Source organism: Bos grunniens, chromosome X (genome assembly GCF_055505025.1).
Source record: "Bos grunniens cultivar Pamir isolate PY7600 chromosome X, Bosgru_T2T1.0, whole genome shotgun sequence".
NCBI lineage: Eukaryota > Metazoa > Chordata > Mammalia > Artiodactyla > Bovidae > Bos > Bos grunniens.
Genome location: NC_141194.1, coordinates 146,134,827 through 146,148,874, shown reverse-complemented (window position 1 = coordinate 146,148,874; position 14,048 = coordinate 146,134,827). Strand labels below are relative to the sequence as shown.

Here is a 14,048-nt window from a genome sequence, read left to right as displayed (position 1 = left end):
TATAGTCAATTAACACGGATTCCCTGGTAGTTCAGCAGTAAAGAATCCACGTGCACACTGTTTACAATAGCTAGGACATGGAAGCAACCCAGATGTCCACTGGCAGACTAATGGATAAAGAAGTTGTGGTACATATACACAATGGAATATTAGTGAATAGTGAAGTCGCTCAGTCGTGTCCGACTCTTTGCGACCCCATGGACTGTAGCCTACCAGGCTTCTCTGTCCATGGGATTTTCCAGGCAATAGTCCTGGAGTGGATTGCCATTTCCTTCTCCAAATGGAATATTACTCAGCTATAAAAAAGAACACATTTGAGTCAGTTCTTATGAAGTGGATGAAACTGGAGTGAAGAGTGAAGTAAGTCAGAAAGAGAAACACCAATATAGTATATTAACACATATATATGAAATTTAGAAAGATGGTAATGACAATCCTATATGCAAGGCAGCAAAAGAGACACAAATGTAAAGAACAGACTTTTGGATTCTATGGGAGAAGGGGAGGGTGGGATGATTTGAGAGAATAGCATTGAAACATGTATATTACCATATGTGAAATAGATGACCAGTACAAGTTTGGTGCTTGAAGCAGGGCACTCAAAGCCAGTGCTCTGGGACAACCCAGAGGAATGGGATGGGGATGGAAGTGGGAGTGGGGTTCAGGATGGGGGGACACATGTACACCCATGGCTGATTCATATCGATGTATTGCAAAAACCACCACAATATTGTAAGTATCCTCCAATTAAAATAAATTAATTAAATAAATTAAAAAAAAAGAATCTGCCTGCAGTGCAGGAGGCGTGGGTCAGTCCCTTGGTCGGAAAGGTCCTCTTGAGAGGAAATGGCAGTGGACTCCAGTGTTCTTGCTGAGAAATCCCATGGACAGAAGAGCCTGGTGACTTACAGTCCATGGAGTTATACAAGAGTGGGGCACGACATAGTGACTAAACAACAAACAGCCATTAACAATGTGATACTTTCAGGTGGATAGCAAATGGATTCAGCCATACATATACATGCACCCATTCTCCTCCAAACTCCCTTTCCAACCAGGCTGCCACAAAACATTGAGCAGAGTTGTCTACAGTAAGTCCTTTTCAGTTATTCATTTTAAATATAGCAGTGTGTATGTGTTAATCCCAATCTACCTAACTATCCCTTCCCCCAATTCTTCCCCCCTGGTAACCATAAATTCATTCTCTAAGTCTGTGAATCTGTTTCTGTTTTGTAAATAAGTTTATTTGTATCCTTTCATTTCAGATTCTGCATCCAAGACCTAATTTGGTGGAAGCATCACTGTGGCCTAGAGTGGATCACTAATGCACTCATGTTTTTATGCGTAAACAGAAGCAAAGTCAAGGTTAGAAAGAAAATCTCTCCTATTACCCCTAACTTGGTATTCTTTGGACTCGTGTGTGTGTGTGTGTGTGTGTGTGTGTGTGTGATTTTCTTCCTGACAGTGTTCAATTACAAATCTCTGAAAAAACAGTTAACAAAAGGTACCCTAGTATAATGTGATGCTAAGAGCAGAGTCTTTGAAATAAGATCTGGGCTTGGATACTGGATAGAATACTGTGAGCTTGAACAAATAGATGAAGTTCTCAGAGTGCCTGAAGAACTATGGATGGAGGTTCATAACACTGAATAGGAGGCAGAGTTCAAAACCATCCCCAAGAAAAAGAAATGCAAAAAGGCAAAATGGTTGTTGAAGGAGGCCTTACAAACATCTGAGGAAAGAAGATAAGTGAAAGGCAAAGGAGAAAAGGAAAGATATATCCATCTGAATGCAGAGTTCCAGAGAATAGCAAGGAAAGGTAAGAAAGCCTTCTTAGTGAACAATGCAAAAAAAAAAAAAAAAAATAGAGGAAAACAATAGAATGGGAAAGACTAGAGATCTCTTTAAGCAAATTAGAGCTTCTGAACAACAGCAAATGCATCTACATAACTTTCTGAACGTACTAAACCCAGCTAGGCGGGTTTCCATGTCCTCTGCTAATTCTAGCATTGGTGTCATGTCTGAGTCAGTTTCAGTTGTCTCTTCTCCTCGTTATGGCTCGTGTTTCCTTGCCTCTTGACATGGCTGTTAATCTTTGATTTGATGCCAGACATTGTGATTTCACCTTGATGACTGCTGGATATTGTTGTATCTCTATAAATATTCCTGAGCCTTTTCCTATGATGCAGTTAATTTACCTGGGAATATTTTTATCTATTTGGGTCTTGCTTTGATGATTTTGTTGGGTAGATCTGGAGAAGTGTTCAGTCTAGGGCTACTAATTTCCCACTACTGAAGAATGACCCTTCTGTATACTCTGCCCAGTGCTCATGAGTTATGAGTTTTTCCAGTCTGGATAGTGGAGATAGGGATTATTTCCAACCCTGTGTAAGCACGAGACAGTTTTTTCTAATTTTTTTCAGATGGTTCTTTTCCAGACTTGGTTAGTTTCCTCACACATGTACCAGTAATTACTGTGCTGAATACTTAATGATGGTCCTTTGCCGATCTCCAGTGCTTTCTCTCCAGCTCTCTCCTCCCTAGTGGTCTATCCTATGGACTCTAGGGCTGTATTACTGTCATAAGACTTACAGCTATACATGTTTAACCAAAGAAGTTTACTGCCTTTGCCTCAGTTCCCGTTCTCTATGCCATAGTTCAGAAAATATCTGAAGATAGTAAGTTGGGGGCAATTATAGGGATCAGCTTATACGTTTCCTATCCTAGTTATCACTGCCCTTCACTGATTGATAACCAGTGTTTCAAAAACCGTTTCATGGATTTTGTCTGGTTTTGTTTTTATGATTGTTTTAAGTGAGAAGGTAAATCCCATCCTTATTATTCTATCTTGGCTGAAAAATTCCAAATGAACTTTCTCATCTGGCAAATGGAAATAATAGAGGTACCTATGGCAGTGAGTATTTGTAGAGATTAAATGAGATAATACACGTGAGACTTTCTCATAGTAGCTGCTCAATAAATATGTATTCTTTCCTTCTCCTTCCTTATATGCTAACATACTTCTCCACACCATTACCACAGGGGACTGCTCCTTTTAATGGCCCTCAAGGATGACAGGGGCTGTTTGATCAGTGTCTGTAACCAGTAGACTTTGGAGACAGGGAAAAAAAAGAATCACACTTGAGCTATCTTAAGAAAACAGGTTGAAGTAAGTAGGTTCATATTTCCTCCAGTGCTAAGAGTAGGTAAAAACAAGCTAACTCTATCACCACTTCCAAAGGATAGTCCTTTTTTGTTAGATACTTCTCTTTCAGAGCTTCAGAATTGAAAGAGAGAGATGAAAGCATGCTAATAAAATCAAGAAATATCTAAGTAAAAAAAAAAAGAAAGAGAGAGATGGAAAGGGAGAGGGAAAGAGAAAGAGAGAATATTCACCATTATAACACAGATAGACCTTTGGCGGGCTATGTGTTATTTTAAATTTCATATTCAGTGTCCTTTGGGACAATTGATATTTATTTTCATAACTTAGTTAAGTCTACGGATAACTTATAGATAGTCCTCTATGCCTTCTCCAGGAAACAACATACTTCAAAGTCAGGAAGTGCCACACCCTCTTAGAAAACCAGAGAGAAAGATTGAAGAAGGTTCAGATGGAAAAGGAGGGCAGACACTCAAGGATGATGCAGACCAAGAAGTGAGTTACAGCTAGTATACAGTGTTCAAATATAATACAGAGTATAACTTAACCTTTGAAAAAGGAAAAATCTTTCTGAAGGTTGAGTCAACTTATACTCTACATCTTTCCCATGCACATTTTATTTATTTTTTTAAATTTTTAATGTATTTATTTTTTAATTTAAATTTATTTATTTTAATTGGAGGCTAATTACTTTACAATACTGTATTGATTTTGCCATACATCAACATGAATCTGCCACGGATATACACATGTTCCCCACCCTGAACCCCCCTCCCACCTCCCTCCCCATACCATCCCTCTGGGTCATCCCAGTGCACCAGTACCAAGCATCCTGTATCCTGCATCGAACCTGGACTGGCAATTCGTTTCTTATATGATATTATACATGTTTCAATGCCATTCTCCCAAATCACCCTACCCTCTCCCTCTCCCACAGAGTCCATAAGACTGTTCTATACATCTGTGTCTCTTTTGCTGTCTCGCATATAGGGTTATCGTTACCATCTTTCTAAATTCCAAATATATGCATTAGTATACTGTATTGGTGTTTTTCTTTCTGACTTACTTCACTCTGTGTAATAGGCTCCAGTTTCATCCACCTCATTAGAACTGATTCAAATGTATTCCTTTCAATGGCTGAGTAATAGTCCATTGTGTATATGTACCACAGCTTTCTTATCCATTCATCTGCTGATGGACATCTAGGTTGCTTGCATGTCCTGGCTATTATAAACAGTGCTGCGATGAACATTGGGGTACACGTGTCTCTTTCAATTCTGGTTTCCTCGATGTGTATGCCCAGCAGCGGGATTGCTGGGTCATAAGGCAGTTCTATTTCCAGTTTTTTAAGGAATCTCCACACTGTTCTCCATAGTGGCTGTACTAGTTTGCATTCCCACCAACAGTGTAAGAGGGTTCCTTTTTCTCCACACCCTCTCCAGCATTTATTGCTTGTACACTTCTGGATAGCAGCCACTCTGACTGGCATGAAATGGTACCTCATTGTGGTTTTGATTTGCATTTCTCTGATAATGAGTGCCCGTGCACATTTTAGAATGTTGCCATGGGTGGTCCTGCTGAACATTCATTTGTTTGAACAATCCTTTCATTCAATTGTTTATTCAATTAGCAACTATCTATTCAACATCTACTATGTACATAGTATGTGAATAAAATATGGTATCTCTCCTCCAAGGACTTTTATAGTAAAACTGCTACCAAAGGTAAGAAGTGACCCTAATTGGTGCCCTTAACTTTAACAGAATCTCACACTGCCAATCCACCATGGAAGTTGGGGAAGGAAAATGAATCTTCTAAAATTATGGTTCATTTTAGCCCTGACCCTGTAGCTTTAATTCAGTCCTACACACTCACACATCACATGCCCGCAAACCAATAAAGTTAAGTCCTATTTATCAACATTCACATAGGAACTAACATGTGTGTCTCTGGACTTGCCTGCCATTCCATTCCTGTGCCACTATTACTGATTCTTGACTGTGTTTCACATTTTTTGATGCTGTCCCTGCCCTTTAGACTTGTCAACCTCAACTGATCATTACATATCAAGCTTGAGTCTCTAAGGACTTTAGCTTAGTTTACTTACCTCTCTGAATCTTTTTTATTCCTGGAGACCTTAGTCTAGCTCTCCTGTTCATGACTCCCATTCTGTCTAGGCTTTTCCTGGTTCCTGGGAAATCAAAATAGGGCATTTAAGAATTTAGACATCAGGCAATAGGGAGTCTCCTCAAGAAGTACTTCAGAGATTTAGTTCTTCCTTTGACATGTATATATTAAGCAGCTACAGTGTGCCAGGAACTGCTCTGATAAAGCTACAATCTAGTGGGGGGAGATCTGTATTATTATTTTTTTAAAAGCACAAACAAATGTAACATGACAAGGAGCAGAAGAACAAGTAATGGAACTAGGCCAGTGCTATGATGGAGGAAGACAGGCTAGTGACTACTGGAAATAGGGTATTAAGAAAAGTCCTCTCTAAAGAATTGTCACTTAAACAGATCTGTGGGATAGATACCAGCCAGTCATACAAAGATGCATTTGGAGGAAGAGCTTTCTAGGCAGAAGAAATAGCAAGTGGAAAAAAAAAGTCCTATAGTGTGTGAGAGGAAAAGAACGGTGGTCATAGGGTTGGAGAATGATGAGCAAGAGAAGAATGACAGGAGATACGTTTGGAGATGTGGGCAGGGACCAGATCTTTGGTTCAATTTCATGACCATAGCATGCTGGAAGCTTCCCTTTGTGGCTGGGATCCAACTCCCTAGAGGGAACCTCAGATTGGAAATAAGGAAGCCTGTGTTTTACTATTATTCTGTCATGAATTTAAGAGTCTATTTTAATGAGTAGCTACTCTTTTTTATAATTTTATTTATTTATTGGCTGTCCTGGATCTTCTTTGCTGTGCGGGGTTTTCTCTAGTTGTGGCAAGTGGGGGTTAATCTATATTTGTGGTGTGCTGGCTTCTGTTGTTGTGGAGCAGGGGCTGCAGGGCACACAGGCTTTAGTAATTGCAGCACATGGGCTCAGAAGTTGCAGTTCCTGGGCTCTGGAGCACAGGCTTAATAATTGCAGTGCATGGGCTTAGCTGCCCTGCTGCATGTGGGACCTTCCTGGACCAGGGATCAAACCTGTATCTCCTACATTGACAGGCAGATTCTTTACACGGAGTTACCAGGGAAGCCCATCACTGCTCTTTTTTTCTCCTTTATGCTTTATGTTTTTTTTTCATTGGAAAATGAGAGGATTGGATTGGACTTTCTTTAAGGTCCCTTTAAGCTCCAATATTCTATGATCTATAAAAATAACTTCCAAAAGTCTGACAGAAATCTCTGATCTGTGGGTTGGTTTCAGCTGAGCTGTGTCAAACCTTGTTACTTATTTCTGGGGATATAAATCTTAAAGGGTCTTCTATAGATTTTACATTTTAATGAGTTTTCTCAAAGTTAATTTTAACATATTTTAATAATCTCTGAAATAAGGGATAAGACATAATATTTTTATCCTCAATGGCCTTCAAAATGTGGCTTAAAAAAGACTTATTTACGAATTTTTAAATTGTGGCAGTTTGTATATAGATGAATTATTGAAGATGTTTTATTGAGACATAATTCACATATTTAAAGTATACCATTCAATGGATTTTAGTATATTCAAGAGTCATGCAACCAGCACCACAAAAATTTTTACAACGTTCCTCTGATATAGCTATGGTTTATAAGTTTAGGATATGACCACAATACAATCACAATAAAGAATGAACTTAATCTTGGAGATAGTAAAATCTGTAACTATCTGCATATACTGGCTGCTTAGATGTGTATTTGTGTTGCTCTGATAGATGCCAAAAAATCTATCACATGAATTGATGTCATTTGCTGAAGGCTGTTAGTTTGAATGGAGATATTTAGGGAAATTCACAGCCTTTCGTTTTCTAACCTCAGTACATGAACCAAATAATTAGGCTTCTCTTGCTGCCTACTGGGCTTGTTTTGCTACTGACTTCTGATCTAGCCAGTGTGACACTGTGGCTAGCTGGGTTAGGAGAACATTTAATTCTAAATTTTGAATGGTTAGGTCTCAAATTGCTCCTGCTGTCAGCGCACTTTATCCATATAGAATATTATATGTTTTTCCTTGCTATCCAGTGTTCTTAAATCTTTTGGGAACTCTTCCAAGCATTTCTATGATAAAGGAAATTAAAAGAGCAGTTAGAATATAGTAAAAATCATGACGATGTTAAGGGTTTGAGCTCCAGTCAGTGGTCCATCAGCTAATTACACTTGAACTCCTGTTGGTAAAACTATGAATAAACTTAATGGATAGAGAATTGTATATTACTTGGGATATTTTAGAGATGCTCAAAATTACACCTATATGTGGACTAGGTGTAAAAGAAAGCTGCCTGCCATATCAGCAAACAAAGGATGTTGCAGTCATCAAGCCATCTACAGCAACTATAGCTGCCCCCATGGTGAGCCTTGAGGGAACTCAGGATGGAAACAAACAGGCCACCTGCCACCAAGCCATCAGCCACTTGCAACCACCCCCAACTGTCACCCTGAGGGATTCAGGACTGAGAAAAGCTGGATACTGGCCCCCGATAGCTAAGGAGTGTATCAAAGAAATGATTTCAGTAAGCCCAGACTCTTGCATCTTCCCATTCATAGAAAAGTGCTAAATATATAAACTTGAAATGTCTGGTTTTTTTTTGAATTAACAGTAATCTTTGGAAGTTTCAACCACCAGGTTTTTCTATATATATTGGCTCCTCTATTACTTCTTCCAAACAGTTCTTCAGATAGCTCTGAGCCCCTAGATAGCTCTGAGGAACTGTTTAAAAGAGATACTGGAGGAGTCAGGATATATAGGAAAACCAGGTGGTTGGAACTTCCAAAGATTACTGTTATTTCAAGAAAACCAGACATTTTAAGTTAATGTATTTAGCACTTTTCTATGTATGGGAAGATGCAAGAGTCTGGGCTTACTGAAATCACTTCTTTGATATCCACTTTAGCTATCTGCAGCCAGTATCCAGCTTTTCACAGTCCTGAATTTATATGCGAAGTACATCATGTGAAATGCTGGGCTGGATGAAGCACAAGCTGGAATCAAGATTACCAGGAGAAATATCAATAACCTCAGATATGCAGATGACACCACCCTTATGGCAGAAAGCAAAAAGGAACTAAAGCGCCTCTTGATGAAAGTGAAAGAGGAGAGTGAAAAAACTGGCTTAAAACTCAGCATTCGGAAAATGAAGATCTTGGCATCCAGTGCCTTCACTTCACGGCAAATAGATGAGGAAACAATGGAAACAGTGACAGACTTTATTTTCTTGGGCTCCAAAATCACTGCAGATGGTGCCTGCAGCCATGAAACTGAAAGATGCTTGCTCCTTGAAATAAAAGCTATGACAAACCTACACAGTGTATTAAAAAGTAGAGACATTACTTGGCCAACAAAGGTCTGTGTAGTCAAAGCTGTAATTTTTCCAGTAGTCATGAATGGATGTGAGAGTTGTACTATAAGGAAAGCTGAGCACCAAAGAATTGATGTTTTTGAGCTGTAGTGTTAGAGAAGACTCTTAAGAATCCCTTGGACTGCAAGGAGCTCCAACCAGTCAATCCTAAAGGAAATCAGTCCTGAATATTCATTGGAAGCACTGATGCTGAAGCTGAAGTTCCAATACTTTGGCCACCTGATATGAAGAGCCGACTCATTAAAAAAGACCCTGATGCTGGGAAAGATTGAAGGCAGGATGAGAAGGAGATGACAAAGGACAAGATGATTGGATGGTATTACCGACTCAATGGACATGAGTTTGAGCAAGCTCCAGGAGATGGTGAAGGACAAGGAATCCTGGCTTCCTGCAGTCCATGGGGTCGCAAAGAGTCTGACAGGACTAAGCGACTGAAAAACAACATCTTCCATGCTTAAGTCCTCAGTTTTGTCCACCAAATAAAAATTATTTCTCAACTTTTAGGTCATGCATTTGTTTTTTCAGTATTCTATCCTGGAGAATTCCATGGACTATATAGTCCATGGGGTCGCAGAGTTGAACACAACTGAGTGACTTTTACTGTTTTTTTTTTTTTTTTTTAGTCAATGTATCTGTCTACTTGTCAGTCCAAATTCGCTCATCAAGAATGGTCACTGGGAGATTTCTTGGGTGTTTGTCTCAAGCACATCCCAACAGGGAAGCCCCAAAAGTGAAAGTGTTATTTGCTCAGTCATGTCCTCTGTCCTTGGAATTCTCAAGGCAAGAAAAATAGAGTGGGTTGCCATTCCATTCTCCAGGAGAACTTCCTGACCCAGGGATTGAACCCGGGTCTCCTGCATTGCAGGCAGATTCTTTACCATCTGAGCCATCAGAAAGTCTAACAGCAAGTGTACTCCAGGGCTAAAGAAAAGGTACTTCTCTGAGAGGCATCAACATGAAGGTGCTTTTATTCTATAGTGTTAGCTAACATAAAAGACATTCTTGAATATTTAATAGTGGCTCCTACAGGAGATGCCACTTTCTATGCCAGTCCTACAGAAGAATCAGTAATTGAATTTTTACAAATTCTCATGTAGTTATATCCATTAAAGTTTGAGAAGAACTAGGTGCTTCTAAAGATGACCTCTATATCCACTAGGTTAGGTGGGACACATGGAACTTTCATGTAGTAGGTGTGGAGTGGGGTCTGTAACTACATTTAAAACAAGGTACAGAGTGGTGCCAGTGCTGCTGGGCCACAGATCACCTTTGTGAGGTAATGAGCTGATCTTTGATTTCTGTAATTCTGTAACTGGAATAGAACATAAAACCCAAGTACATATATTTGACCTAAATTCTTCTCTGGTTTGACTTATAATGTATCTAATACTAATACCTGCCAGCCTATCTTGAGTATTACCTAGAAGAATCTATGTGTATGTTACAAAAACAAATTACTTTGTTATTACTTTATACTTTTTGAAACAAATTTCAATGTTATCTCAATTTGATTCCAGGATACCTGCCTTTTCTGGGCCCCTGAGGATGTGCAATGGAGGGCTGCTTTATTTGATCTTAGATCCAAACTCAAAACACTAAGGCTGGACTGTTGAGCTGGTGAACAATAGATTGACTCTATGTCCCCGGCAACAGGAATTTCCAAGGGTACACTAGGGGGAAAGAATGTTAAAAACAATGAGTAGCCTCTTAAGAAGTAAATGGGGCTGTCAGGAAAATCATGTATTGTGAGGTTCAGTGTTATGCCAGCAGGGTTTCACGTTTCTGTCCTTCTCTATTTCATTGGAAACAGAGGAACTGCTGAAGCCTGAAACACACTAGAGGAGCTTTACTAGTTGCTTTGGGATGGTGTGACCAGTTATTATTTACGACTCCTCTCTGTTTTTTAACTTCTTAACTATAGTTCTTTAATCAAAACGCAAATAGTAATTAAGTTTAAAACCTCCTTTGAGGTGTTTTGTTGATGATTAAATCTTAGAAGCCAGATGGCAAAGTTGCAGAGTAGGCTGAGCAGAGAGAAAACATGAGCTTGTTGAATTACTGACTTTGAATGCCTCTGAAATGTATTTATTTTGTTACTGAGCTATGTGCTGGACCTATGGAGAATTTAGAATATAAACTCTCTATGTCTTTATATTCTATATATTCTTTAATATTCCCAATTGGTAATGATAGTCAAAGCACTTTTGGATACCGTTGGCTAGAACAAGCACTGATATATAGCTCAACCAAAGGTTTATTTCATAAGAATTCAGAAGACTATAGGACTGTGAATTTAGTAGACATTTTGAAGAGCAAGACTGTTAATGCAAAAAACCCACAGATCTCATCATGATTAGAAGCAAACATTTAATACCTTATTGATTGAGCCATTGTTAAGAAGCTAGTCAAAGGAAGGATTGGTGGTGGCTCCCATTAAGTTGCAAAGGTTAATCAAAAAACCTAAATATTGACTCAGTCATTTAATAAGTATTTATTGAACACTAAAGGCAATGCAGATAAAATAAAAAAAACAAGGTTGGCATGATTTCTTTGCCTTTGGGAAGCTGGTGTTTTGATGGGGGAGAGAAACAAAAAGGACAATAAAAAATAGGAATAGGCTAATTTTAGAAGGTGATTGCTGCTAAAAAGTATACTGTAAAAGGATGTTTGGATAGAAAGTGATTAGGGGCACCTGGTTTAGAGCACCTGGTTTAGAGTTATATGAGATGAGGCCTCTGTTGAGGCTGTGACTTCTAATCTGAGACCTGAAAAATGAGAATGTGAGAGAGACAAAGAGCTTGCAGAAAAGCTTTTTAGTTAGAGTGATATGTTGAAATGGCTTGAAGTGGTGAGGAACTTGGAAGGTTCTATAAATGGACAAAATGTCAGTGTGACACCACATTGCTCAGCATTACTTCATACTTTATTAGGCAGTGAATTGCATGGAATTGGGGGAGGGGGGTCAGTGGCAGCTGTTATTTCAATGACTCATAAATGTGTGATGAATTTTGTCAAAAGCTTTTTCTGCATCTATTGAGATGACCATATGATTTTTATTCAATTTGTTAATATGATGTTTCACTTCAATGGCTTTCTAGTGTTGATATTCTCTTAGGGATCACGAGGACATGATTGTTATAGGCCCCCTCCCTGCCCCCTCCCCTAATGGTACCCACAGCTCCTCGAGGGGATGCCTTTTACACCTAATGTGGGGCACACCATCTTCAGTGTCCCCTAAGAGATGTCATGCCTTAGTGTCTGGACAGTTTCTGCATCTTGACACATTTTAGCAAAGCAACATGAGCACTGTTGGGGTTTATCCTGATGTTGGCTATACACACTCAAGGACCCTGGATTGAAACAGGAACTAAGGAGACTAAAGGATGTGAGTCAGAGGGTTGAGAAAAGCCACTATCACCAAGGCTCAAAGAAGATGACATCTAGGGAGGGCACATCCCTGCCCTGAACTTATCCCTCCTCTCCATTACTACCACTGTCCTGGCCATCAGCTCCTCATTATACTTTACCTGTATTATTGTATAAGAGTTTTCCTTGAGGTGATCTTCCTGCCTTGAGTCTCTCCTTCCTCTGATCTGGTACATTTTCCATACTAGCAGCTTTGTTTTCTGATGATTTGTGTATAGTTTTTGTTTTCATTACTATAGTATAAGCTGCCAGAGGAGTTAGGATAATGTCTTAATTATCATTCTCCCACAACAAGAACTGACTCTTAATTGATTCCATACATGTACATCAGTAGAAATCCCTATCTAAACATTTTGTCCACCTGCTACTAAAGAACTACACAACTCACTAAAATAATTTACACCAATACTTGTAAGATCAAAACCTCTCTGCTAAAGACCAGAGACTTGAGATGAGTTGGGATGAAATTCTGAATCTGTTACTGAACTCAGGTTTTGCCTGCTCACCACTTGAAAGACAAGTGTTGGTTGGGAGAGGAGAGGTTGTTTTTTACAGGAGGCTGACAACCTCAGGAGAAGGCAGACTTATGTTCCAGAACCAACTCCAAAGACTCTGCTCAACCAAGAAAGTTTTTAAAGGGAAAAGGGGGAAGCTAGTGTCAGTTAATCATTTGGGGAGGGGGTCAGAGTCTTTGTCATATTTCACTGTGTGCAGGCTTGCTGACCTCTTGTGATCTCTCTTTAGATGCTATCTTGTTCATGGAGTTTTCTGTGGGGTTACTGAAGGGGAATTTAAGAAAAGAATCAGCATTAGGCAAGGCATTGTGTGATGAAAAGATTTAAGAGGTACACTTGGGTTGGAGGTTAGTGCAGCATGGGGGCACCAGATGTAAAGGTTGAGTTAAAATATGTCTTGGTGAAGTCAAACTATCTGTTAGCTTTCAGGGGCTGCTTACATATTCACTGACAAGTTCTTGGGCCTGCAGAGCTAAAAATAACCCACTAGCACTTGAAGTCTATTGGCTTCAGTCTTGATTGAAGAAAAGTATCCAAAAAGCATTAAAAGTCTATGATAACACAAATAACCAAATGTATTAGTGAAAAGCTAGGTTCTCTATCAAATTTTCTTTAGATATTGTTGTTTTAAAAACTTTATAATGGATGATATCAAACACATGCAAAAGCAGAGATAATAGTATTAAGATCTCCCAGGTACCCATTACTCAACTTCAGATCATATCAGATCATATCAGTCACTCAGTCGTGTCCGACTCTTTGTGACCCCATGAATCGCAGTACGCCAGGCCTCCCTGTCCACCACCAACTCCCGGAGTTCACCCAGACTCACGTCCATCGAGTCAGTGATGCCATCCAGCCATCTCATCCTCTGTCGTCCCCTTCTCCTCTTGCCCTCAATCCCTCCCAGAATCAGAGTCTTTTCCAACGAGTCAGCTCTTCACATGAGGTGGCCAAAGTACTGGAGTTTTAGCTTTAGCATCATTCCTTCCAAAGAAATCCCAGGGCTGATCTCCTTCAGAATGGACTGGTTGCATCTCCTTGCAGTCCAAGGGACTCTCAAGAATCTTCTCCAACACCACAGTTCAAAAGCATCAATTCTTCGGCATTCAGCCTTCTTCACAGTCCAACTCTCACATCCATACATGACCACTGGAAAAACCATAGCCTTGACTAGACGAACCTTTGTTGGCAAAGTAATGTCTCTGCTTTTGAATATACTATCTAGGTTGGTCATAACTTTCCTTCCAAGGAGTAAGCGTCTTTTAATTTCATGGCTGCAGTCACCATCTGCAGTGATTGTGGAGCACGGAAAAATAAAGTCTGACACTGTTTCCACTGTTTCCCCATCTATTTCCCATGAAATAATGGGACCAGATGCCATGATCTTCATTTTCCGAATGTTGAGCTTTAAGCCAACTTTTTTACTCTCCACTTTCACTTTCAT

General features: G+C 39.5%; 1 protein-coding gene across 6 annotated transcripts in view; it reads left to right on the top strand.

The window, feature by feature from the left end:
• Positions 1–14,048, top strand: part of SLC6A14 (solute carrier family 6 member 14) — a 446,075-nt gene that overhangs the window by 330,936 nt on the left and 101,091 nt on the right. For all 6 annotated transcript variants that reach the window (XM_086387224.1, XM_086387223.1, XM_086387225.1 and 3 more), the window contains one exon: positions 1,266–1,365. The gene's annotated coding sequence lies outside the window, so the exon portion shown is untranslated. The remainder of the gene's footprint in view (positions 1–1,265; positions 1,366–14,048) is intronic.